Genomic DNA, 26620 nt, shown 5'->3' on the forward strand with positions numbered 1-26620 from the left:
TTTTTGTTGGATTGCAGATCAAGGTCTCTCTGTGGGGACTTTGCTATTGCTTACCTGGTGGATGGTGGCTGCTGATGATTCTTACTAAAATAGGTGGGAGTGGGCTGGTGCTTTGCTGCTGCTGGTGTGTTCTCTTCTGTTTTCGTGGATGTCTGTGGAGAGTAAGCATTTCAGGTTGTATACTGTATACATCCTCTGATATTAAATGCAAACGTTGAACCATAGAAATAATGATTACCATATCAGTCAACTCTGAGTCTTCGACTATTTTGAATGCATGTAATTGCTTCTCAGGAAAGATGATCAATTAAACTAGAATCCTGTGTTGAAAAGGACAATGGAACTCTGAAGAAAGGGTTGAAACATTCATGTCTTTCAATCCATAGATGCAGCCAGACCTATTGAATATTTCCAGTACTTTGTGTATTTTTGCTGAACTATTCCTAACTTCCTAAAAGTGCAAATAGTATTTTGTATTATCTATTAGCAAACATGTGATAGTAACAATGATTTTCCCACTGCACAAGGAGAGAGTTCACTGCAGTTTCTCCTATCTCTCCTTGTAAATGGTAATTTAGGCTTTTTACAACCTCAACCCCCACCCCCCAACCTTCTGATAACTTGTTTTCTCATGGAAGTTAGCTGTTGACAGCTACAGTGAGATTATATCGCACAAAACCACTTCAATAGAAGTGGTCCTTTTCATCCTGATTGCCAGATTTCTCATATTTTCTGTATTTACACTCTAGGGCAGATCCTTGTAGCACATGTGCAAAGCAACAGTAGAAGCACATGTCTGAGCTTAAATCATTCACATTCACAATCATTAATTTTGCTTCCGGATACCAAACTTCCATTGTTGACAGGAGAATGTACATGCATCTCAAAGTGATCAAATATGTTGTGGCTTTATTCAGAGGAGAGCGGGCACCTCCAAAGAAGCATTGTAGCTCAGCACAGATCAGATGAGGAGCCCTGTACAGAATGGGACTGCCCTTTATAGAAGAGAGAAATAACCTGTAAAGAGGAGGGAGATGCCCTGTTTTATTTCATTCATTTTTATGGGGGTGGAATCTGCACATGTTGGTGAAACCAGTGTTTATGGTCCTTTCAGCTTCAAGTTTCAAGTTTATTGTTGAAATGGGCATTTTTACAAAGGGTATAAACGACACGGACATCAGATTTTGCAGCGGCGGCACAGTATATTACAAATTGACGTCTAACATTAGACAGCATAAACTTAAACATAATAAACATGTGCAAAAAAAGCAAAATAAACATTACAGTAGTAGTGCAAGATCACTATCTGCCTTTCAGAATATAGTTGAGATTGGATTCTTTAGCGAGATACAGGCCATTTTAGTCCAACGAACTGGCGCCACCCAATTACATCCATATGTCCAAACATCCTACTAATCCTTTGGAATGTGGGAGGAAACTGGAGAATCCGGAGGTAACTCACGCAGTCACAGGGAGAACGTACAAACTCCTTACTGATAGTGCTGGAGTTGAACATGGGTCGCTGGCACTGTAATAGCTGTCCACTAGGAAACTGTGCCACCAAGAAAGCCATTCTGAGCTATTTCCATCCATCAGGTGAAGATTTCTATCCTCATTATACTGTTAGAAGGGAGGTTTCAGGATTTAAATGCAGAATTGCAGAGGAGGAATAATAAAAAAAGTTGCCTGTTACTTTGAGGGAAACCTGAAGTAACTTTGATTTCATTTAGATGCTGCTTTGTCCTTCTTGGTGGAAGAGGTCATGCCCAGATTGGATAAGCGAAATCCATTTTGAAGATGATACGCTGTATCGTGCACCAGTTGTGGGAAGAGTTAATGCTTAGGAGCCGTTGATGGGGGGCCCAATCAGACAGGCTGGATAATTCTCAAATTTCTTTGATGTTGGAGCTGCACTCCTCCAAGCATGTGCAAGTTATTCCAAAACACTCCAAGCTTGTGCTTTGTTTGTAGTAGAAAGGAAGATTTTAGGTTTCAGTCGATGGGCTACTGCTGATCTTACAACCACAGCACTTCAGTAAAAAAGAAACAGAAAAGTGCTGCAATATTCAGCAGGTCAGGCAGGTCCGTGGAAAGAGAAATAAAGTTAACTTTACAGATCAAAGGCTCTTTGCCTGAAATGAGAAAAAAAAACTGTAGATTTTAGAGAGGTTGTGGGGTAAAATGGGTAGGGCAAGGAGATTACCTGTGATAGACAATACCTGCATTGCTGTGGGCACAGACAGCAAGTTTAATCTGAATGATGGGCGAATGAGAGCAATTAGTGAGTGAGAATATAAACAAGAGAGTATAAAAAGATACAAACTGCAGGGCTTTTGGGCAAGTGCAGGAGTCAGGCGTTGCTGATGGTGAGAGAAAAAGGAAACTAATAACACAATTGCATTTCTAGTTTACTGCACTCTGTGTTCACAGTGTGCTCTCTCTTATATTAGAGAAACCAAATACATTGTGTAACACAAGAGATTCTGCAGATGCTGGAATAGCAACACCCAAGATGCTGGAGGAACTTGGCAGATCAAGGCACATCGTTGTGGGGGGCATAAACAGTCGATGTTTTCAGCTGAGACCCTTCACCTGGTCTGGAGCAGAAGGAGGAAGAAGCCAGAATAAGAGGGTGGAGGAAGGGGGAAGGAGTACGCCAGCAGGTGACAGGTGAGTCCTGGTGAGGGGGAAGTCAGTGGGTGAGGAGGGGTTGATGTGAAAAGCTAGAAGGTGATAGGTGGAAGAGGTAAAGAGCTGTAGAAGGAAGAATCTGATAGGAGAGAAAAGTAGCCCATGGAATAAAGGGAAGGAAATGGGTAATTAGAAAGAGGTGATAAGAGTCAGGGAGGGGGAAAAAGAGAGTCACCAGAATGAGGGAAACAAACTGGGGGGGGGGGAACAGAGGGAAGTGATTACCATAAGTTAGAGAAGTCCATGTTTATGGTATCAGGTTGGAGGCTACTAAAACAGAATTTGAGGTCTGTTCCTCCAACCTATCTTTGGCCTCATTATGGCAGTAGAGGAGGCCATAGAGATACCTGTCAGTACATGTATAGGAATAAAATTAAAATGTGTAGCCACTGGAAGATCCAGTCTATTGCAGTGGATGGAGCAAAGGTGTTCAATGAAGTGGTCCTTCAATCTATGTCAGATCAAACTGATAATGAGGAGACCGCACCCGGACCACCGGATATTATAAATGAGCCCAAAAGACTCGGAGGTGAACTGGGTGCTTTGCTGAGCATTTGCGTTCAATCCACAAAAGGAATCTGAGCTTCCTGTCACTTCAAAGATAAAAAATAGCTTTATTTGACACACATACATTGAATGTTACAGTGAAAGAGCAGAGCTAAGATGACGCCAAATGGCTCTTTCTTGGAGCTCATCTGTGGAAACAGCTTAAATTCCTCTCTGTAATGCCTCTTTTTCCCTTTTGAAGGTGGTTAAGGCTCTGTCAAAGTCTGTGATCTGCAACAGCACTCAAGCTGCAGTTTTCACGACAGATGAGCTCCTGCCCCTGGAGCTCACCGACCAGCCATTTTCTGACATTCTCCAGATGCAGCCTGGAAGACACTCACCTCCTGGGTACAGCCCTGTGGACGACCAGTTCCAGGCTGGTGCTGCCAACTGAAGCATTGCAGAAGAAGGATCAGCAAGATTTCATGGTGGCAGATACAGTGGACAGAGGCCTCTTTATTCGAGCGATCGCTCTCCCTCTTTCTCTCAGTGGTGGGGAGAGTTTGCTGCCAAGTCTCGAGTCAGAGAATCTCAGAATAAAAGCTGACGCAGCAGACCGTAACATTGTAACAGCGACTGTTTGTTGGTCTCCCCTTTTGCTATGAAATGGGTGTCACCTCTCTGTCTCTTGTTAGTGAGAGAGAGAGCCTGTGGCATGTTGAATTGTCGGGTAAACAATAATTTTTGTTGACTGCAGATCATGGTCTCTCTTTGGGGGCTTTTCTGCTGCTTGGTGGGTGATGGGCGTTGACTCTTTCTGCTAAAATGAGAGATGGGTGAGGGGGTAGGTTGATACTTTTCTGCTCCTTGTACGGGGTAGGAGGAGAGGAGGCTTTGAAGTGCTAACATTTTTCTGCTGTTCATACTTTTGGGGTTCTATTCTGTTTCTCGTGGATGTCGGCGAAGAGTAAGAATTTCAGGTTGTATACTGTGTACATTCTCTGATATTAAATTGGAACCATTTGAACTATTCGAAATGCATCATTTCTGTCAAATAAAATTGATCAGCTTCATGCTGGGGATCAGCCCACAAATGCCACCACACTTCCAGCGTCAAAATAGTATGCCCACAACTTAGTAACCCTAACCGGTATGTCTTTGGAATGTGGGAGGAAACGGGAGCACCCAGAGGAAACCCACGTGATGAAGGAATGAACCCACGTACAAACTCCTTACAGAAAGAAGCAGAAATCGGTCATCACTGGTGCTGTGAAGTGATTGAACTTACCACTGCACTATTATGCTGCCTTCCTTCTCTATTGCACCTTCACCATCTGTCATGCCCAAAACTGGTAATGATGAGACACATATCACCTTTTGTTGGGCAGGGTGCAGCCTTCCAGACTCATTATTAAATTCTTTAAATACAGATAATTCACTTTATCTGTCTTTATCAGAATTACCATCAGACCCACAGACACAGAGGTGGTACACTGACCTCTAACTTGCCGAAGCCAGGCGACAGCTCACAGACGCCACCTCATACCTATCCCTTGAAGAAGACCCCATTCCGGACCATCAGATAACTACCTTCAACACCATCGCTGACCTCATCCACTCTGGAGAACTCTCACCCACTGCCATCAAACTCATAGTTCCCTTACTCTGCACAACTCATTAATATCTCCTACCCAAAGTCCACAAACCTGACTGTCTGGGTAGGCGTATTGTATCTGTCTGCCCCCACGCTACTGAACTCATGTTCTCATACCTCAATTCCATTTTTTCCCCCTTGATTCAGTCCCATCCCACCTACATCCACAACACTTCTCATGCTTTCGATCTCTTCACTAACTTCCTATTCCAGAGACTTGTCTGCCTCATTTTAACCATTGATGCTCAGTCGTTATACACTGCCACTGTATCCCTCATCAAGAAGGCCTCTAAGCTCTCAGCTTCTTCCTTAACCAAAAAAGATAGCCAATTCCCCTCCCCCACCACCACCACCATCCGTCTGGCAGAACTGTTTGTCCCTCAGCTTCTCCCACTTTCTCCAGACTCAAGGGAAGCCTTGGACACCTGCACGGACCTCAACAATGCCTGCCTTTTTGTTGGCTATGTAGAACAGTTCATGTTCCAAGCCTTCCCTGGTAGTACTTCCCAACTTCTTATACTATCCCAAGGATAGGTCTGGTCCTCGAGTTAAGGTTCTAAGTTGGAGAAGAGCAATTTTGAAGAAATGAGAAAGGATCTGGGAAGAGCGAATTGGGATAAGTTGTTTTCTGGCAAGGATGTGTTCAGTGTGGAAGGCATTCAAAGGCAAAATTTTGAGAGCGCAGTGTTTGTATGTTCCTGCCAAGATTAAAGGCAAAGTTAAAAGGCATAGATTTATCAAAAGGCACTGAATTTATCAAAAATTGAAATTCTTACTTTAATGTTCATCGGTTATTAAATGTTATTTATTCTCCTTCTGACATGATATCAGAATGTGTGGTATCCTAAGATGCTGAGAAAGCTTTTGACAGAGTTAAATGGAATTAGTTATTTAAAACTTTAGAAAAATTCAATTTTGGACCCGTTTTCATTCAATGGATTAAATTACTTTATTTAGCTCCTTCCACTAGGGTTATCACTAATTCTTATAATTCCAAACCATTTAAACTTCAACGTGGCACTAGACAAGGCTGTCCGTTGAGCCCTTTGCTTTTTGATCTGGGCTTAGAGCTTTAGCCGTTGCCTTTCGAGAATCTAATGATATCACTGGTATTTTAAGGAGAGACACTATTCACAAAGTCTCGCTGTACGCTGATGATTTGCTGCTATTTATTTCTAATGTTGAGACTTCGTTACCCCATGTGCTTTCTTTACTCTCCTGTTTTAGCCAGTTCTCAGGTTATAAATTAAACCTACATAAAAGTGAACTTTTCCCTTTGAATAATTTGATACCAACAAATTTAACCTTCCTTTTAAAATTATAAGAAACCAATTTACCTACTTAGGTGTAACAATTACTAAAAACTATATGTAACTATTTAAAGAAAATTTTCTTACCCTATTGAATCATGTAAAAAGGATACTATCAAATTGGTCACCTCTTTCATTATCGCTGATTTGCTGAATCAACTCTATTAAAAAGAATATATTACCTAAATTTATATATCTTTTTCAAGCATTGCCTGTTTTTATTCCTAAATCTTTCTTTCATTCTCTTGACTCTATTATATCTTCTTATATATGGAAGAATAAGCATTCTAGATTAAATAAAATTCATCTTCAGAAAGATAAAAAGCATGGAGGATTATCCTTACCAAACTTAAGATTTTATTATTGGGCAGTTAATATAAGAAATCTTACATTTTGGTTATATTCCATTAATCGTGAGGATTGCTTGATGTAGGTTTTTTTAGAAGCTAACTCTGTCAATAAATTTTCTATTATTTCTCATCTTGGATCCTCATTTCCTTTGTCTCTGAGTAAGTTAACTGATAACTTGGGAGTTAAACACACTATGAGAATTTGGATACAATTCCGAAAATACTTTGCCTCATTGAGATTTTCTCTTTCGAGTCCCATTTTTTCTAATTATTTTTTGAAACCCTCTATGATTGATGTGGCTTTTAAAGAATGGAATAGATTGGGTATTAAAACAACAGAAATTCTGCAGATGCTGGAAATTCAAGCAACACACATCAAAGTTGCTGGTGAATGCAGCAGGCCAGGTAGCATCTGTAGGAAGAGGTGCAGTCGACGTTTCAGGCCGAGACCCTTCATCAGGACAAACTCACGTTTCAGGCCGAGACCCTTCGTCAAGACTAACTCACGTTCCAGGCCGAGACCTTTCGTCAGGACTAACTCACGTTTCAGGCCTGAAACGTCGACTGCACCTCTTCCTACAGATGCTGCCTGTCCTGCTGCGTTCACCAGCAACTTTGATGTGTGTAGATTGGGTATTAAGTGCTGTCAGGACTACTTTGCAGAAGGAAGTCTCTTTTCGTTTGAACAACTGTCAACTAAATATAGTTTACTCAAAACGCTTTTTTTCCGATACTTACAAATAAGAGATTTTTTACGGTCTCAAATAAGTACATTTCCTAAAAGTCCTGATAAGCATCTATTAGATGTAATTTTTAATTTGAAACCCTTTTGTAATGGATCTATATCTAATATTTACGATATGCAGTTGGGAATGAGAAGTGTTCCTTTAGATAAAATTAAAAATATTTGGGAACAAGATTTACAGACTTCAATTTCTGAGGAAACTTAGAATCAAATTTTTAAATTGATAAACATTTCATCATTATGTGCCCGCCACTCTCTCCTACAAGTGGTCCATAGGGCCATGTGACCAAGGATAAGTTGTCTCATTTTTATTTAGATATATCTCCATATTGTGATAAATGTAATAATAGAGAAGCTTCACTCACTCATATGTTTTGGACATGTCTGAGTCTTGGAAGATATTGGAAAGAAGTATTTCAAACTTACTCGATACTTTTCAAAGTAAACTTTAAGCCTAATCCATTGACCGCTTTATTTGGTATTGTTGGAGGAAAGGATATTATTTTGGAGTCATCTGACTTGCACATTTTGCCTTTTATTTCTCTTGTAGCCAGAAGGACGCTCTTGCTTAAATGGAAAGATGCGGTCCCTCCTATTCACACCCAATGATTACGTGATGTGATGTCGTGTTTAAATTTAGAGAAGATTCGATGTTCAATCTCTGAATCTAGCCAAGACCTTCAAACATTGTGGGGACCTTTTTTGAATTTTTTCAAAACCTTTGATTTGCTGTTAAAGCACAAATGATGACTAACATTTTTTTTTCCTTTTTTTCTTTACTAATCAGTTTCAGTCTTGGTTGTAGGTTAGATTTTTTTATATAATAAAAAGTAAAAAAAAAGAAAAAAGGCATAGGGAACCCTGGTTTTCAAGGGATATTGGTGATCTGGTTAAGAAAAAGAGAGAGGTGTATAGCAGGTATAGGCGACAAGGAACAAGTGAGGTACTTGAAGAGTATAGAAAATATAAGAAAATACTAAAGAAGGAAATCAGGAAGGCAAAAATAAGACATGATGTTGCTTTGGCAGATAATGTGAAGGTAAACCTGAAGGGTTTCTACAAGTATACTAAAAGGATAGTAAGGGACAAAATTGGTCTCCTAGAAGATCAAAGTGATCTCTATGTGTGGAGTCTCACGAGATGGGGGAGATCTTAAACAATTTTTTTGCATCAGTATTTACTCAGAAAACTGGCATAGCGTATATGGAAGAAAGGGAAACAAGCAGCAGTGTCATGGAACATATAGAGATTAAAGAGGAGGAGGTGCTTGCTGCCTTACAGCGAATAAAGGTAGATAAATCCCCCGGGCCTGACATGATATTTCCTCGGACCTTGAGAGAGACTAGTGTAGAAATTGAAAGGGCCTTGGAAGAAATATTTAAAATGTCCTTAGCCACGGGTATGGTGCCAGAGGATTGGAGGGTAGCTCATGTTGTTCCATTGTTTAAAAAAGGCTCCAGAAGTAAACCAGGTAATTACAGGCCAGTGAGCCTGACATCAGTAGTAGGTAAAATTATTGGAAGGTGCTCTGAGAGATCGGATATACAAGTACTTGGACAGCCAAGTGCTGATTAAGGATAGTCAGCATAGCTTTGTGCGTCGAGTTTAACGAATCTTGTAGAGTTTTTCGAGAAGGTTACCAAGAAAGTAGATGAAGGAAAGGCTGTGTATGTTGTCTACATGGACTTTAGTAAGGCCTTTGACAAGGTCTCACATGGGAGGTTAGTTCAGAAGGTTCATACACTAGGTATCCATGGAGAGGTTGTAAACTGGATTTGAAATTGGATGCGTGGGAGAAGACAGAGAGTGGTAGTGGATGATTGCTTCTCAGACTGGAGGCCTGTGACTAGTGGTGTGCCTCGGGGATCTGTGCTGGGACCATTGTTGTTTGTTGTCTATATCAATGATCTAGATGATAATGTGGTAAATTGGATCAGCAAGTTTGCTGATGACACTAAGACTGGAGGCGTTGTGGATGGCAAGGAAGGCTTTCAAAGCTTGCAGAGGGATCTGGACCAACTGGAAAAATGGGCCAGAAAATGGCAGATGGAATTTAATGCAGACAAGTGTGAGGTGTTGCATTTTGGAAGGACAGATCAAGGTAGGACATACACAGTAAATGGTAGGGCACTGAGGAGTGCGGAGGAACTAAGGGATCTGGGAGTTCAGATACATAATTCCCTGAAAGTGGTGTCACAGGTAGACAGGGTTGTAAAGAAGGCTTTTGGCATCCTGGTATTCATTAATCAAAGTATTGAGTATAGGAGTTGGGATGTTATGAGGAGGTTGTATAAGACATTGTTGAGGCCAAATTTGGATATTGTGTACAGTTCTGGTCACCTAATTATAGGAAGAATATCAGTAAGATTGAAAGAGTGCAGAGAAGATTTCCTAGGATGTTGCGAGGTCTTCAGGAGTTGAGTTACAGCAAAAGATTGAACAGGTTAGGACTTTATTCCTTGGTGTGTAGAAGAATGAGGGGAGATTTGATAGAGATTTACAAAATTATGAGGGGTATAGACAGAGTAAATGTAAATAGGCTCTTTCCACTTAGATTAGGAGTGATAAATATGAGAGGACATGACTTTAGGGTGAAAGGGGAAAGGCTTAGGGGGAACTTCTTCACTCAGAGAGTGGTGGGGGTGTGGAATGAGCTGCCATCTGACGTCGTATCTGCGGGATCACTCTTAAGTTTTAAGAATAAATTGGATAGGTACATGGATTAGAGAGGTCTGGAGGGTTATGGACTGGATGAGGGTCAATGAGACTAGCGGAATAATATTTCGGCACAGACTAGAAGGGCCGAATGGCCTGTTTTCTGTGCTGTAGTGTTCTATGGTTCTATGGTTCTAACTCTTCCGCCACTACATTGATGACTGCATTGGTGCTGCTTTATGCACCAAAACTTAGTCAGCAATTCATCAACTTTACCTCCGACTTCAACCCTGCCCTTAAATTCACGTAGTCCATTTCTGACACATCCTCTCCCTTTCTTGATCTCTTGGTCACCACCTTTAGAGACAATCTGTTAACCGACATCTTTTATAACCTAACGATTCCCTTGGTTATCTTGGCTATACCTCTTCTCACCCTATCTCCTGTAAAACTGCTACTCCCTTTTCTCAGTTCCTTTTCATCTGCCACATCTGTTCTCAGGATGTAGCTTTCCTTTCCAGAACATCAGAGATGTCCTCCTTATTCAACGAACAAGGTTTCCCTTCCTCCACTATTGATGCTGCCCCTACTCACGTCTCCTCCATTTCCCTAACATCCACGTTCACTCCATCATCCCACTATCTTAACAGTGACGGAGTCCCCCTTGTCTTTATCTACCACCCCATGAGCCTCCACTTCCAACTGCTCATCTTCTTCAACTTGCCTCTCCAAGAGATCCTACCACTAAACATATCTTTATTCCCCCTTTCCTCCTCCACCTTCAGTAGGGACTGTTTACTCTGATTCCCTTGTCCATTCATCTCTCTCCACTAATCTCCCTCCTGGCACTTAGAAACATAGAAAACCTACAGCACAATACAGGGATTTTGGCCCACAAAGCTATGCTGAACATGTCCTTACCTGAGAAATTACCTAGGGTTACCCGTAGCCCTCTATTTTTCTGAACTCCATATACCTGGCCAGGAGTCTCTTAAAAGACCCTATTGTATCCAACTCAACCACGTTGACTGCAGCCCATTCCACGTACTCACCACTCTCTGCATAAAAAACTTACCCTTGATATCTCCTCTGTACCTTCTTCCAAGCACCATAAAACTGTGCCCTTTCGTGCTAGCCATTTCAGCCCTGGGAAAAAGCCTCTGACTATCCACAAGATCAGTGCCTGTCATCATCTTATACACATCTATCAGGTCACCTCTATTCCTCTGTCACTCTAAGGAAAAAAGGCTGAGTTCACTCAACCTATTCTCATAAGGCATGTTCCCCAATCCAGGCAACATCCTTGTAAATCTTTTCTGCACCCTTTCTATGCTTTCCACATCCTTCCTATAGGGAGGCGACCAAAACTGAGCACAGTACACAAAGTAGGGTCTGACCACGGTCCTATATAGCTGCAATATTACCTCTCGGCTCCTAAACTCCTTCCCACAATTGATGAAGGCCAATGCACCGTATGCTTTCTTAACCACAGAGTCAACCTGCGTAGCAGCCTTGAGTGATCTATGGACTCAGACGCAAGATCCCTCTGATCATCCACACTGACAAGAGTCTGACCATTAATACTATATTCTGTCATCATATTTGACCTACCAAAATAAATCACCTCACACTTATCTGGGTTGAACTCCATCTGCCACTTCTCAGCACAGTTTTGCATCCTATCGATGTCCCGCTGTAAACTCTGACAGCCCTCCACACTATCCACAACACCTTCAACCATTGTGTCATCAGCAAACTTACTAACCCATCCCTCCACTTCCTCATCCAGGTCATTTATAAAAATCACAAAGAGCAGGGGTCCCAGAACAGATCCCTGAGGCACACCCCTGATGCCCAACCTTCATGCAGAATATGACCCATCTACAACTCTTTGCCTTCTGTGGGCAAGCCAGTTCTGGATCTACAAAGCAATGTCCCCTTAGATCCCATACCTCCTCACTTTCTCAATAAGCCTTGCATGGGGTACCTTATCAAATGCCTTGCTGAAATCCATGTACACTACATCTACTGCTCTACCATCATCAATGTGCTTAGTCACATCCTTAAAAAATTCAGTCAGGCTCATATGGCATGACTTGCCTTTCAGAAAGCTATGCTGACTATCCCTAATCATATTATGCCTCTCCAAATGTTCATAAATCCTGCCTCTCAGGATCTTCTCCATCAACTTACTAACCACTGAAGTAAGACTCATTGGTCTATAATTTCCTGGGCTATCTCTACTCTCTTTCTTGAATAATGGAACAACATCCGCAACCCTCCAATCCTCCGGAACCTCTCCCGTCCCCGTTGATGATGCAAAGATCATCACCAGAGGCTCAGCAATCTCCTCTCTCACCTCCCACAATAGCCTGGGGTACATCTCGTCCAGTCCCAGTGACTTACTGAACTTGATGCTTTCCAAAAGCTCCTGCACATCCTCTTTCTTAATATGTACGTGCTTAAGCATTTCAGTCAATGCTGTTAGTCATTCCTACAATCAACAAGATCCTTTTCCGTAGTGAATACTGAAACAAAGTACTCATTAAGTACTTCTGCTACCCTTCGGTTCCATATACACTTTTCCACTGTTGTTCCACACACACTTGATTGGTCCTATTCTCTCACTTCCTTTCCTCTTGCTCCTCACATAATTGTAGAATGCCTTGGGGTTTTCCTTAATCCTGCCCACCAAGGCCTTCTCATGGCCCCTTCTGGCTCTCCTAATTACTTTCTTGAGTTCCTTCCTGCTAGCCTTGTAATCTTCTAGCTCTCTATCATTACTAGCTTTTTGAATCTTTCGTAAGCTCTTTTTTTCTTCTTCACTAGATTTACAACAGCCTTTGTACACCATGGTTCCTGTACCCTACCATCCTTTCCCTGTCTGATTGAAACATTCCTATGCAGAACTCTATGCAAATATCCCCTGAACATTTGCCACATTTCTTCTGTACATTTCCCTGAAAGCATCTGTTCCTTATTTATGCTTCCAAGCTCCTGCCTGATAGCCTCATATTTCCCCTTACTCCAATTAAACACTTTTCTAACTTGTCTGTTCCTATCCCTCTCCAATGCTATAGTAAAGGAGATAGAGTTGTGATCACTATCTCCAAAATGCTCTCCCACTGAGAGATGGGATGCTGGTTCGAATGCTGTTCATAGACTTCAGTTCAGCATTCAACACAATCATTCCTCAGAATCTGATGACCCAGGACTGTGCTGCAACACACAGCTCAAACCACATCATCAAGTTCGCCAATGGCACGACCGTGGTGGATTTCATCATCAAGAATGATGAGTCAGCATACAGAGGGGAGGTGCAGTGGCTAACAGACTGGTGCAGAGCCAACAACCTGTCTCTGAATGTCAACAAAACAAAAGAGATGGTTGTTGACTTCAGGAGGATATGGAGTGACCACTCTCCGCTGAACATCGACGACTCCTCTGTAGAGATCGTTAAGGGCACCAAATTTCTTGGTGTACACCTGGCAGAGAATCTCACCTGGTCCCTCAACACCAGCTCCATAGCAAAGAAAGCCCAGCAGTGTCTCTACTTTCTGCGAAGGCTGAGAAAAATCCATCTCCCACCCCCCATCCTCACCACGTTCTACAGAGGTTGTATTGAGAGCATCCTGAACAGCTGCATCACTGCCTGGTTCAGAAATTGCACCATCTTGGATCGCAAGACCCTGCAATGGATAGTGAAGTCAGCTGAGAAGATCATTGGGGTCTCTCTTCCCGCTGTTACAGACATTTACACCACACGCTGCATCCGCAAAGCAAACAGCATTATGAAGGACCCCATGCACCCCTCATACAAACTCTTCTCCCTCCTGCCATCTGGCAAAAGGCACCAAAGCATTCGGGCTCTCACGACCAGACTATGTAACAGTTTCTTCCCTCAAGTTATCAGACTCCTCAATACCCAGAGCCTGGACTGACACCAACCTACTGCCCTCTACTGTGCCTACTGTCTTGTTTATTAATTTTTGTAATAACTGTTTTGAACACTTTATGCAGTCCTGGGTAGGTCTGTACTCTAGTGTAGTTTTTGTGTTGTTTTACGTAGTTCAGTGTAGTTTTTGTATTGTTTCATGTAGCACCATGGTCCTGAAAAACATTGTCTCATTTTTACTGTGTCCTGTACCAGCAGTTATGGTTGAAATGACAATAAAAGGTGACAACTTGACTTGACTTGACTTGATCTGACACCTGACCAGGTTCATTTCCCAATACCAGATCAAGTAAAGCCTCTCCTCTTGTAGCCTTATCTACATTTTGTGTCAAGAAACCTTCTTGAACACACCTAACAAACTCCACCCCATCTAAACCCCTCACTCTAGGGACATGCCAATCGATATTTGGGAAATTAAAATCTCTCACCACACTACTAGCTGTGGAGATTGTGGAGGCATTAGCGATGATCTTTCAAAAATCGATAGATTCTGGCATGGTTCCGGAGGACTGGAAGATTGCAAATGTCACTCCGCTATTTAAGAAGGGGGCAGGGAAGCAAAAAGGAAATTATAGACCTGTTAGCTTGACATCGCTGGTGGGGAAGTTGTTGGAGTCGATTGTCAAGGATGAAGTTACAGAGTACCTGGAGGCATATGACAAGATAGGCAGAACTCAGCATGGATTCCTTAAAGGAAAATCCTGCCTGACAAACCTATTACAATTTTTTGAGGAAATTACTAGTAGGCTAGACAAGAGATATGCAGTGGATGTTGTATATTTGGATTTTCAGAAGGCCTTTGACAAGGTGCTACACGTGAGGCTACTTAACAAGATAAGAGCCCATGGAATTACAGGAAAGTTACATATGTGGATAAAGCGTTAGCTGATTGGCAGGAAACAGAGTGGGAATAAAGGGATCCTATTCTGGTTGGCTGCCGGTTACCAGTGGTGTTCCACAAGGATCAGTGTTGGGACCGCTTCTTTTTACATTGTACATCAACAATTTGGATTATGGAATAGATGGCTTTGTGGCTAAGTTTGCTGACGATACGAAGATAGGTGGAGGGGTCGGTAGAGCTGAGGAAACGGAGAGTCTGCAGAGAGACTTGGATAGATTGGAAGAATGGGCAAAGAAGTGGCAAATGAAATACAATGTTGGAAAGTGAATGGTTATGCACTTTGGTAGAAGAAATAAACGGGCAGACTATTATTTAAATGGGGAGAGAATTCAAAGTTCTGAGATGCAACGGGACTTGGGAGTCCTCAGGCAGGATATCCTTAAGGTTAACCTCCAGTTTGAGTCGGTAGTGAAGAAGGCGAATGCATTGTTGGCATTCATTTCTAGAGGAATAGAGTATAGGAGCAGGGATGTGATGTTGAGGCTCTATAAGGCACTGGTGAGACCTCACTTGGAGTACTGTGGGCAGTTTTGGTCTCCTTATTTAAGAAAGGATGTGCTGACATAGGAGAGGGTACAGAGAAGATTCACTAGAATGATTCTGGGAATGAGAGAGTTAACATATGGGGAACCTTTGTCAGCTCTTGGACTGTGTTCCTTGGAGTGTAGAAACATTTTGAATGTTGAAAGGCATGGACAGAGTGGATGTGGCAAAGTTGTTTCCCATGATGGGGGAGTCTAGTACGAGAGGGCATGACTTAAGGATTGAAGGGTGCCCATTCAGAAGAGAAATGGGAAGAAATTTTTTTAGTCAGAGGAAGGTGAATCTATAGAATTTGTTGCCACGGGCAGCAGTGGATGTATTTGGGTGTATTTAAAGCAGAGATTGATAGGTATCTGAGTAGCCAGGGCATCAAAGGTTATGGTGAGAAGGCGGGGGAGTGGGACTAAATGGGAGAATAGATCAGCTCATGATAAAATGGCGGAGCAGAGTCGATGGGCCGAATGGCTGACTTCTGCTCCTTTGTCTTATTGTCTTACTACTACGTTGACTTAGGCCTAGGGGGCCGGCGTCGGGCAAACCACAACAACCCTGTTATTATTACACCTTCCTAGAATCTATCTCCCTATCTGCTCCTTGATGTCCCTGTTACTATTGTGTGGTCTTTAAAAATACCCAGCACAGTTATTGACCACTTCCTGTTCCTAACTTCCACCCACAGAGACTCCGTAGACAATCCCTCCATGTCTTTCTCCTTTTCTACGGCCCTGACGCTATCTCTGATCAACAGTGCCATGTCCCCACCTCTTTTCCCTCCCTCCCTGTTCTTTCTGAAACACCTAAAGCCTGGCACTCAAAGTAACCATTCCTGCCCCTGAGCCATCCAAGTCTCTGTGATGGCCACAACATCCTAGCTCCAAGTACTAATCCATGCTCTAAGTTCATCCTCTTTGTTCATGATGCTTCTGGCATTAAAATAGACACATCACATTGGTCTGTGTGTATCCCTTCTCTATCACCTGCATATCCTCCCTCTCATACTGTCTCCAAGCTTTCTCTATTTGTGACCCAACAGCCCCTGCCTCCCTCTCTTCAGTAGTGTTCCCAGCAATTCTAGTTCAAACTCCCCCAATAACCTTAGCAAACCGCACTGCCAGGGTATTGGTCCCTCTGGGATTCAAGTGCAACCCATCCTTTTTGTACAGGTCACTCCTGCCCCAAAAGAGGTCCCAGTGATCCAGAAATCTGAATTCCTTCTCCTTGCTTCAATCCCTCAGCCACGCACTTATGCTCCACCTCACTCTATTCCTATACTCACGGTCACGTGGCACAGGTCATAATCCCGAGATGACTACCTCCGTGGTCCTGCTTCTCAACTTCCTTCCTAACTCCCTGTAGGCTGCTTTCAGGACCTCCTCCCTTTTTCCTGCCTATGTTGTTGGTACCAATATGTACCACGACCTCTGGCTGATCTCCTTCCCACTTCAGGATATCTTGGACACGATCAGAAACATCCTGGACCCTTGCACCTGGGAGGCAAACTACCATCCATGCTTCTTTCCTGCATCCACAGAATCACCTGTCTGACCCCCTAACTATAGAGTCCCCTATCACTGCTGCCATCCTCTTCCTTTCCCTACCCTTCTGAGCCACAGTGCCAGACTCTGTGCTAGAGGTGCAGCCACTGTTGCTTCCCCCAGGTAGGCCGTCTCTACCCCCCAACAGTACTCAAGCAGGAATACTTATTGTCAAGAGATACAGCCACAGGGGTACTCTCTAGCTTCTGACTCCAGTCTCTGACACTTATCCCCGAAAGTGGCCAAAGTTCTACACCTGCCCATTCACCTCCACCCTCGCCTCCATTCAGGGCCCCAAACAGTCCTTTCAGGTGAAGGAACACTTTACCTGCTAGGGTTATCTATTGTGTCCAGTGCTCCTGATGCAACCTTTCTCTACACTGGGGACACCTGTTGTAAATTGGTGGACTGCTTCATCAAGCACCACCCCTCCATCCACCAAAAGCGAAACTTTCTGGTGGCCAAACAATTTAATTCTGATTCCCATTCTCCTTCTGATATATGCCAAGACAAGGCTATCCACAGGAGGAGCAACACCTTATATTCTGTCTGGGTAGCCTCCAAACTGATGGCATGAATATTGGTTTCTCCTTGTAAAAATGTATTTTACCTCCACCTCTGCTCCCCTTCAATTCCCCCACTCATCTCATCTTCTTATCTACCTGCCACTTCCCCTTGGGTCACCTCCTCCTTCCTTTCCTCCTTTGGTCCACTCGACTCTCCTCTCAGATTCCTTCTTCTCCAGCCCTTTACCTTTCCCACCCTCTGGTCTCACCCATTACTTTCTAGCCAGCTCATTCCTCTCCCCCTAGCTTTTTACTCTGGAATCTTCCTCCTTGCGTTTCAGTCCTGAAGAACGATCTCGGCTGAAACATCGACCGTTCATTCATTTCCATTGATGCTGCCTGACGTGCAGAACTCTCCCACCATTTTGTCTGTGTTGCTTTGGTTTCCAGAATCTGTAGACTTTTTGGTGTCTATATCAGAACTGGCCTTTGCTACCACATATTAATTTTGTCTGTGTCTCTCCACCTGCATGGCCTGATGTACAGTGTGTGTCATATAGCTCTGCATTTTGCAAATTTTTATGCCCTGCTACTTCTATTGTCTCTCTCTAACAAACTACCTTTTGAAGAAAAATTGTTGCCGACATAGTGGCACTGCCTACAAGAAGCTCTTTTCTGTATCTCAGCAATTTCCATTACTGTAACAAGAAAGTGGTAGTGGGTAGTGGCTCAATATGTCACTAAAACAGGGCGTTACGACCCTGTCTCACACGAGTCCCGGGCTCAGCTGGCTCCGGCTGACAGTAGCCGGTATGGGCCCCTATCCGGGGTTACGGATCCCACTGCCTTGTGGTTATCTTTGGGAAAAGAGAAGGCTAAGGAGTAAACCCTACACAAATCCCGAGTGGAGCACCTAAGGCAGTTGGATGACGTATCACGTCACCTCCTGCAGCCAAGCTGATGCCAAAGGTACTGCTTCGCATCCTTTGGATCACATCTGCGAGGCCGAGATGGGGATCTTGATGTCTGGGCAGCCCAGGATCTCCATATTCATCACCGGGCACATCCATTGTCTACTTAGACAGACGGAGCCATTCTCTTATTATCTAACAAGAAAGCATCTAGCATTTTCAGTGTTAAGGCTATGCTTTCACTTCATGTGTCTGCAAACCCACTTTGTTATCTTGACCGTGCAACTGGAAAGAGTATTTTAACTGATATTTATTGTGCAATCATATTGGGATATGAGAATGGCCCACTTTCCCTGTCCCAATACAAACATTATTGGTATTGTTAAGTCAGGACAAAGAATCAATAACAAAGTTTTATGCTCCATTTACTTTGCTTTCTGTGGTTGATCTCCCACTGTTACTATTGCTCTATGACTGAAAAATGCTGTTGTATTTGTGCCTTATATTGGACTCCTATTAGCATTCATTTATGCCAATGCCATAACACAAAGCTAAGGAAAAGTCATAGTTGAAATAACTTTAGAGAGGGTACAAAATGCATTTACCGAAACAATAAACACAACAGACTCTGCAGGTGCTGGAAATCCAGAGCAATATACACAAAATGCTGGAGGAACTCAGCAGAACAGGCAATATTGATGGAGAAGAATAAAGAGTCGATATTTTGGCTGAGACGCTCGTGACCCATGTCCTAATGAATATGGTTTGCTCAGCCCTCCAGCATTTTGTGTGTGTTGCTTTACCAAAATGATTCCATGGATGAAATATGTTAGTTTTTGCGGTAGCTGAAGATACTGCAATTAACAGGCAGGATAGGTAAAGAGAGTCAGTGGATGTAGTTCGTTTGGATTTTGGAAGGCATTTGACAAGTTGCTGCACATGAGGCTGTTTAACAAGCCAAGAGCCCATGGTATTACACGAAAGCTATTAGCATGGAATGAAGATTGGCTGGCTGGCTAAAGGCAAAGAGTGGGAATAAAGGAGGCCTTTTCTGGTTGGCTGCTGGTGACTAGTGTTGCGTCAAGGGTTGATAGCGTGACTGCTTTTTTTCACGTTAAATGTCAATGATTTGAATGAAGGCATTGATAGTTTTGTGGATGATAGGAAGACTGGAAGAGGAACAGATAGTGTTGAAAAAGCAGTATGCCTGCAGAAGGACTTAGACAGATTGGAGGAATGAGCAAACTGGCAGGTGGAATATAGTGTAGAGAAGAGTATCATAATGCACTTTGATAGAAGGAATACTGTAAGCGCGTGTATTTTCTAAATGGGGAGAAAGTTCAGACATCAGGGGTGGAAAGGGACTTGGGAGTCTTCATGCAGGATTCCCTAATGGTGACCTTGCAGGCTGAGTCAGTGATAAGGAAGGCAAATGGAATGTTAGCATTCTTTCCAAGCATAGGTAAGCAATAATGTCATGATGAGGCTTTATAAAGCATTAATCAGATCATGTGGGTATTGTGAGCAGTTGTGGGCTGTTTATCTAACAAAAGTGCTGACATTGGAGAAGGTGCAGAGGAGGTACATGAGAATAATCCCAGGAATGAAAGTGATTAATGGCTGTCAACCTGTACTCACTGGTGCTTGGTAGGGGGTGATCTCATTGAAACCTATCAAATATTGAAAGACCTAGATAGGGTGGATGTAGAAAGTGAGGTGTCTAGCACCAGAGGGTACAGCCTCAGAATTGAGGGGCATCCAGTTAGAAAAGAGATAAGGAAAAATTTCCTTAGCCAGAGGGTGGTGAATTGGTGGAATTCATTGCCACAAACAGCTGTGCAGGACAGTTCTTTGGATATATATAAGGTGGAGTTTGATAGGTTCTTGATTAATTAGGGTGTCAAATATTACAGGGAGATGGCAGGAAAATCGGGTTGAGGGAGATAATGGATCAGCTCAATGGGCCGATTGGCCTAATTCTGCTCCTATGTTTGATTGTCTAAGTGTTCTCCTTAACACAAAATAATCTGCAGATGCTGGGGTCAAAGCAACACTCACAACACTCTGGAGGAACTCAGCAGGTCGGGCAGCATCCGTGGAAACGATCAGTTGACATTTCGGGCCGGAAGCCTTCGTCAGGACTGTAGAGGGAAGGGGCAGAAGCCCTATAAAGAAGGTGGGGGGAGGGTGGGAAGGAGAAGGCTGGTAGGTTCCAGGTGAGAAACCAGTAAGGGGAAAGATAAAGGGGTGGGGGAAGGGAGGCAGGGAGGTGGTAGGCAGCTGGGGGAGGGGGCAGAGTGACATAAGGATAGGGGGAGGGAGGGGGAGGGAATCACTGCAAGTTGGAGAATTCTGTGTTCATGCCAAGGGGCTGGAGACTACCTAGACGGTATATGAGGTGTTGTTCCTCCAACCTGAGTTTAGCCTGATCATGGCAGTAGAGGAGACCATGTACGGACATAGCTGAATGGGAGTGGGAAGCAGAGTTGAAGTAGGTGGCTACCGGGAGATCCTGTCTGTTTTGGCAGACGGAGTGGAGGTGCTCGACGAAGCGGTCCCCCAATCTGCATCGGGTTTCACCGATGTAGAGGAGGCCGCACCAGGAGCACCGGATGCAATAGATGACCCCAAAAGACTCACAAGTGAAGTGTTGCCTCACTTGGAAGTACTGTTTGGGGCCCTGAATGGTGGCAAGAGAGGAAGTGTAGGGACAGGTGTAGAGTTACTACCCATTGTGTTTTCCCCTATTCTTTCTTCATCTTTCCTGCCTATCACCTCCCTGCTTCCCCTCCCCCACCCCTTTATCTTTCCCCTTACTGGTTTTTCACCTGGCACCTACCAGCCTTCTCCTTCCCACCCTCCCCTCACACTCCTTATAGGGCCTCTGCCCCTTCCCCCTACAGTCCTGACGAAGGGTTCCAGCCCAAAACGTCGACTCATCGTTTCCACGGATGCTGCCTGACCTGCTGAGTTCCTCCAGTGTGTTGTAAGTGTTTTCCTTGATCTGTGAAGTAATCAGATAGATGTATTTAAAATCATGAAGGCGTCAGTGCAGCTTTGTATTTTCTTGGACTTGTTGCAAGTTAAAGATTATGTCCATTGTCCTCTAAAATCATTAAGAGTAAAGATAGAGGGTAGAGAAACTGTCCCATTGATGGAAGAACTAAGCTGAATTGCAAAGGAATCACAACTGGCATAAAGAAGAGTGTTTTTATTATGCAGTATGTGGCCTGGGTCTGTAAAGGAGAAACATTGATAAAGTCTGTCTAGATAGTAGTGGACAAGAACAGCATTCTAGAGAGAGTTTAATAAGGATATGAAAGAGAAGAATTTGCTCACCCATGGGGAGATTGTGAAGAATTGGAATCAGGTGGCTGACCCTTTCGTAGAGCCAGTGTGTATTGAATGGGCAATTTAGTCTTCTTCCATGCTATTAGTATTCCATGAATCCATCATTTTGAAAACAATGTGCAATAAACAGAACATTTAAAGTCATTGAACAAATGGCAGGTCACAGCTGACATCAGATTACGGTCAGATTCACGGCAGCAGTTGAACCCAGTGTACCTATCTTTAGACACCGTCAATTCAGAAGGTAAAAAAAGCGAATCGTCCACTACATACAGCTGCACCAAGCTTTTATCCCCATGTCAACCCCTCCACAACCTGGATCAACACGTAGACATCATGTGGAGGCTTATGTTCTTCAAGGACTCCACCAGGCAATGCCAACTCAAGGCCACCTGTGTTGGAACAGCTGTGGACGAGATGTCAGATGAAGATTGATCCGGCCCCGGCTCTGGAATGGACAGATTCATACCTGCCCCTCCCAGGCCACACTTTATCACACCTGATCAGCTGCAGATAGACTCAGAAGTCAATTTCTCGTCACAGCGCAAACACTACACCGAAGGGGGGCCCGACAAACCCCAGCTTGCCCCTGTGATGCCCCAACCCAGGACGTCCTCCACCTGGTCCAAACTTGCCATATCACCAAGCTCTGAGATGGATTTGCCGCAGGTCATTGATGCAGCCACGAGCTGGTGGAGTGGCTTGACAAAAACCAATTCAAAGTGTGAAGAGAAAGACATCTGCTATATGAAACAACAAACCATGTCAACCTAGAACATTTCTGTTTGACTTGGCACAATATGTATTGTCTATTAACAGTCTGTTAATCTCAAGACAGTCAAAATAAATGGATCATGTACAAACGTTTGGACTATTGATGTATAAAAACTTACACTATTACTGGCTGGAGATGCTTTCTGAAGGTTTTGATCCTAAAGGGAGCATACTTTATTGTAGTAGACCAGAAAGAAGTTGTTACACCTACACTTGTAAGTAGTACAGTCATCAGATGGGACCACAGTTCACACATGATTCAATACAACAGGATCTTAGAGATGACCAAAGGAAGATAAGCACTGTTCTGCAATGGAGGTGCCTGAGACCTGCTACTGCCAAGAGTTGGATAAGCAGTAAGGATAAAGCCCTCATCATACCAAAGCCAGGAGTCATTCAACAGCACTGCAGCCCCAGACTCATGAGACGGGAGCAAGAGTGCCACAGATGGGAGGAATAAGTATTGGGTCATTCCTCGAGGAGTGGTCCATTGATTCAAGTATCTTGCAGTCTTTGTTTTATACTTCACACTAGATGACCATGCTAAATCTTTGTTTCTTCTTTTTATTATTATTATTAACAAATGTAACTCATGTTATATTGGTTGCATTATCCATTCAGGGTTTTAATACATGCCCCATAGCTCAGTGCATATATTGCAGCAGTGTGATGGGAAAAGCCTCTGAAGTGGAGTTAACAAAGATCCAACAGTTTTGTCTTTATCTAGTGGAACTTGTTGGAGATAGGTACAGTCTCACAGAGGAAGCCTGAAGACAGGTTGGGTGTAATTACACCCCAGCATATATCAGCCAGATGGGACGCATAGTGGAAACCCGCATCAAGGAGCACAAAAGGTGTGTTACCTGGAGAAATCAGTGGTAGCAGAACACTGCATTCGTAATGGCCATAGGATTGACTTCGATGGCACAAAACTACTGTACTGTGCCAATGGTTTTTGGGATGGTGTGGTAAAGGAAGCCATTGAAGTAAAACTGAAGGAAAAAATTTTAACAAAGAAGAAGGTAAGACCAGGAATTCGATCGTACACAAAGTGGGAGAGTGGAAACCTGATTGGATGAGGACTAACCAATCATAAAGAACGAACTATGAGGTTATAAATATCACCGGACCAGACATGCCCTGGCATCATCCCTGATGAAGATGGCAGACTTTGTCATCAAAACGCTGGTTATAATTGATACGTACCTGGCTGGAAATCTGAGAAGAGTTTATTCATCATATACACTGGGAAAACACTAGATCCTTTAACACAGTTCACTGTATTTTCTGATGTTCTGACGTAAATCTAATCTAATCTAATCTAATATAAACTGTTGATCATGCACAGGAGAATCACATTTCATGATCTCAGATCCAACTAATTCAATTGCTCATACATTTAAGATGAAGCATCTATCTAAAATATTGTCAGCCATTAAAATATATTACCTTTATAACACTTGTGATTAATGCAGAAAAAAGTGCCAAAAATGCAAGTTAATTTACGGAGATTGGTCTGTAAATGACTGTTATTTTTGTCATCACTCAGCAGTCCATTGCAATTATGTTTGGTTAAATTTAAACAAATCTCTAGCACAGTAACAGTAACTAGCCTGTAGGACTGCTGGCAGGATAAATCAAACCAATATTCTCCGGCACCATTGTTTCAATTTGATTTTAATATAATAAGCTCGAACTGATTTGAACTATAGGTATTTCTCAAACACAGAAAAATAAAATAATTCTGCAGGAAATAACAGGCATTTATTGCGAACAAAGCAATTTTGTTCTTTGAAACAGCAGGAAATGACTAACTGTGTCATCAGTAGCAGAAGCAATGTTGAAGTCAGTGCATCTGACAACAAATACATTTTGACAATGAAACTGTTATGATGAAATATCAAGGTCAGAAATAAGGTTTCAAAGTTAGACATGAAAGTTGGTCTTTTTATTCTTTTCCACCCCTCCTCTCTTTAACTGCAGATGTAAACATCTTTTAGTTTGTGATTCTGAACAAATATATAGAGAAGCACAAATGCTAGTCTGGATAAGACTGAAATGTATTGCTCATCACAAATAGTGAATATGTAGTAAAGATGATCCAACTGCTGAAACACAGAACTTAATACATGAACTTTAAACAGTCTTTGATTTCAAAATGTCCACAACAGAGCAATCTGCTTTAATATCCAGACACTATTCGAACATAATAATGCCTTGATCACTGACAAACAGTGAACAATTATTAGATTCGTTAACTGTTGGTTTATGATGGAAAATATCTGCAGCTGGTCTTTAAAGAAACCTTGTTCTAAAGTATAGGTTGCCAACCTTTTTTATGCCATGAATCCTTACTGTTAACTAAGGAGTCTGTGAACCCCAGCTTGGGAACCCCTGCTCTAAGGATATCTCTACAAGAAGAGAGGTGTACCATTATAAAGGTACAAGAAATTTTATATGGCTAGCTAGGTCCAATTGACCTTCAGAGTTGAGTGTTATGCATGAAGGTCAGGAAAGTCAACAGTAGCTATCATGCACAAAACTATGTTGACTCTCTATCCCTGGGCTAGGGATACAGTTGCATAGGACTGGTGCTTTGATAGGAAGAAAAAAAGAACAATATACATAAGATTCAAGGGATTCTAATTGATATTTTAATTGTTGAACTCCGTGAATTGACGGTAATGATGAAGTATGCAATGATGTAAAATGTGGCATTGCCAATAATGAACCCATTTTACATTGCCTGATTTTCTCAAAACATTAAAAACTATAACACAATCTAATAAGCAATCAAAGTCTTCTGAGCCTGGCCTCTTGCCTCAGCATAGCACAGAACACAAGCAACTCACATTGCCAGAATTGGTGTTGCCAGTGGCTTTATTGGGGAGCAGAAGTGATGAAGGTACCACCTGCCACCACTGCGTTATACGTCATGCTGCATTTTTCCTTCGGCAGTGTTCAAGGATTGCTGCTTTAGGACCAAACGTGCAATTTAAAGTTAGAATGATAGTCAACGCACCAGCATCAAAAGGTCATCCCTGTGATAAGGTTATTGAAGGCACTCTGAAAATAAGCCCGTATGAGGAACCAAGGTGCATGTCTTCTCATTCCTTATGTATTTAATAGCATTACCAAAAACAACATTGAAAAGTTCTTTTTTTCTGCAGATATCAGAATCAAAATAAGAATCAGAATCAGGTTTATTATCACGGCATGTGACATGAAATTTGTTAACAGCAGCAGCAGTTCAATGCAATTCATAATCTAGCAGAGAGAAAAAAATAATAATTAAGCAACTAAATCAATGACAGTATACGTATATTGAATAGATTTTAAAATCGTGCAAAAACAGGAATACTGTATATTAAACAGAAATACTGTATATTATATCTTCACATCTACAGCTGTGAAGATCCCTGCTGCAACTGATAACCCTGTGATCTCCGTCTTAGAGGCCAATATTAGGCTGTCTTTAAAGAGAGTGAACCCTCACAAGGCAGAAGATCCCGATGGAGTACCTGGTAAGACTCTGAAAACCTGTGCCAACCAACTGGCGGGAGTATTCAAGGACATTTTTAAACTCTCACTGCTACGGGTGGAAGTTCTCACTTGGTCCAAACAGGAAACAATTATACCAGCACCTAACAAGAATAATGTGAGCTGCCTAAGTGATTATCGTCCGGGGGGCACTCACATCAACAGTGATGAAGTGCTTTGAGAGATTGGTCATGACTAGATTGAACTCCTACCTCAGCAAGGACCTGGACCCATTGCGATTTGCCTTTCATCACAATAGATCAACAGCAGATGCAATCTCAATGGCTCTCCACACGGCTTTAGACCACCCAGACAATACAAACACCTATGTCGGGATGTTGTTCATCAACTATATCTCAGCCTGAAGGCACACACTCAGTGATTCAGGAACAGCTTCTTCTCCTCTACCATCCGATTCCTAAATGGACATTGAACCCTTGGACACCACCTCACTTTTTTTAAATATACAGTATTTCTGATTTTTGCATGTTTTTTGATCTATTCAATATATGTATACTGTAATTGATTTACTTATTTATTTATTATTAGTGTCTTTTTTTGTTTGTTTTTCTCTTCTATATTATGTATTGAATTGAACTGCTGCTGCTGCTGCTAAGTTAAGAAATTCCACGTCACATGCCGGTGATAATAAATCTGATTCTGATTCTATAAAAAAATGAGATAGGTCTAAAGATTCAATGTTCGTTTAGGAA

The sequence above is a fragment of the Mobula hypostoma genome, chromosome 3 (assembly GCF_963921235.1).
Source record: "Mobula hypostoma chromosome 3, sMobHyp1.1, whole genome shotgun sequence".
NCBI lineage: Eukaryota > Metazoa > Chordata > Chondrichthyes > Myliobatiformes > Myliobatidae > Mobula > Mobula hypostoma.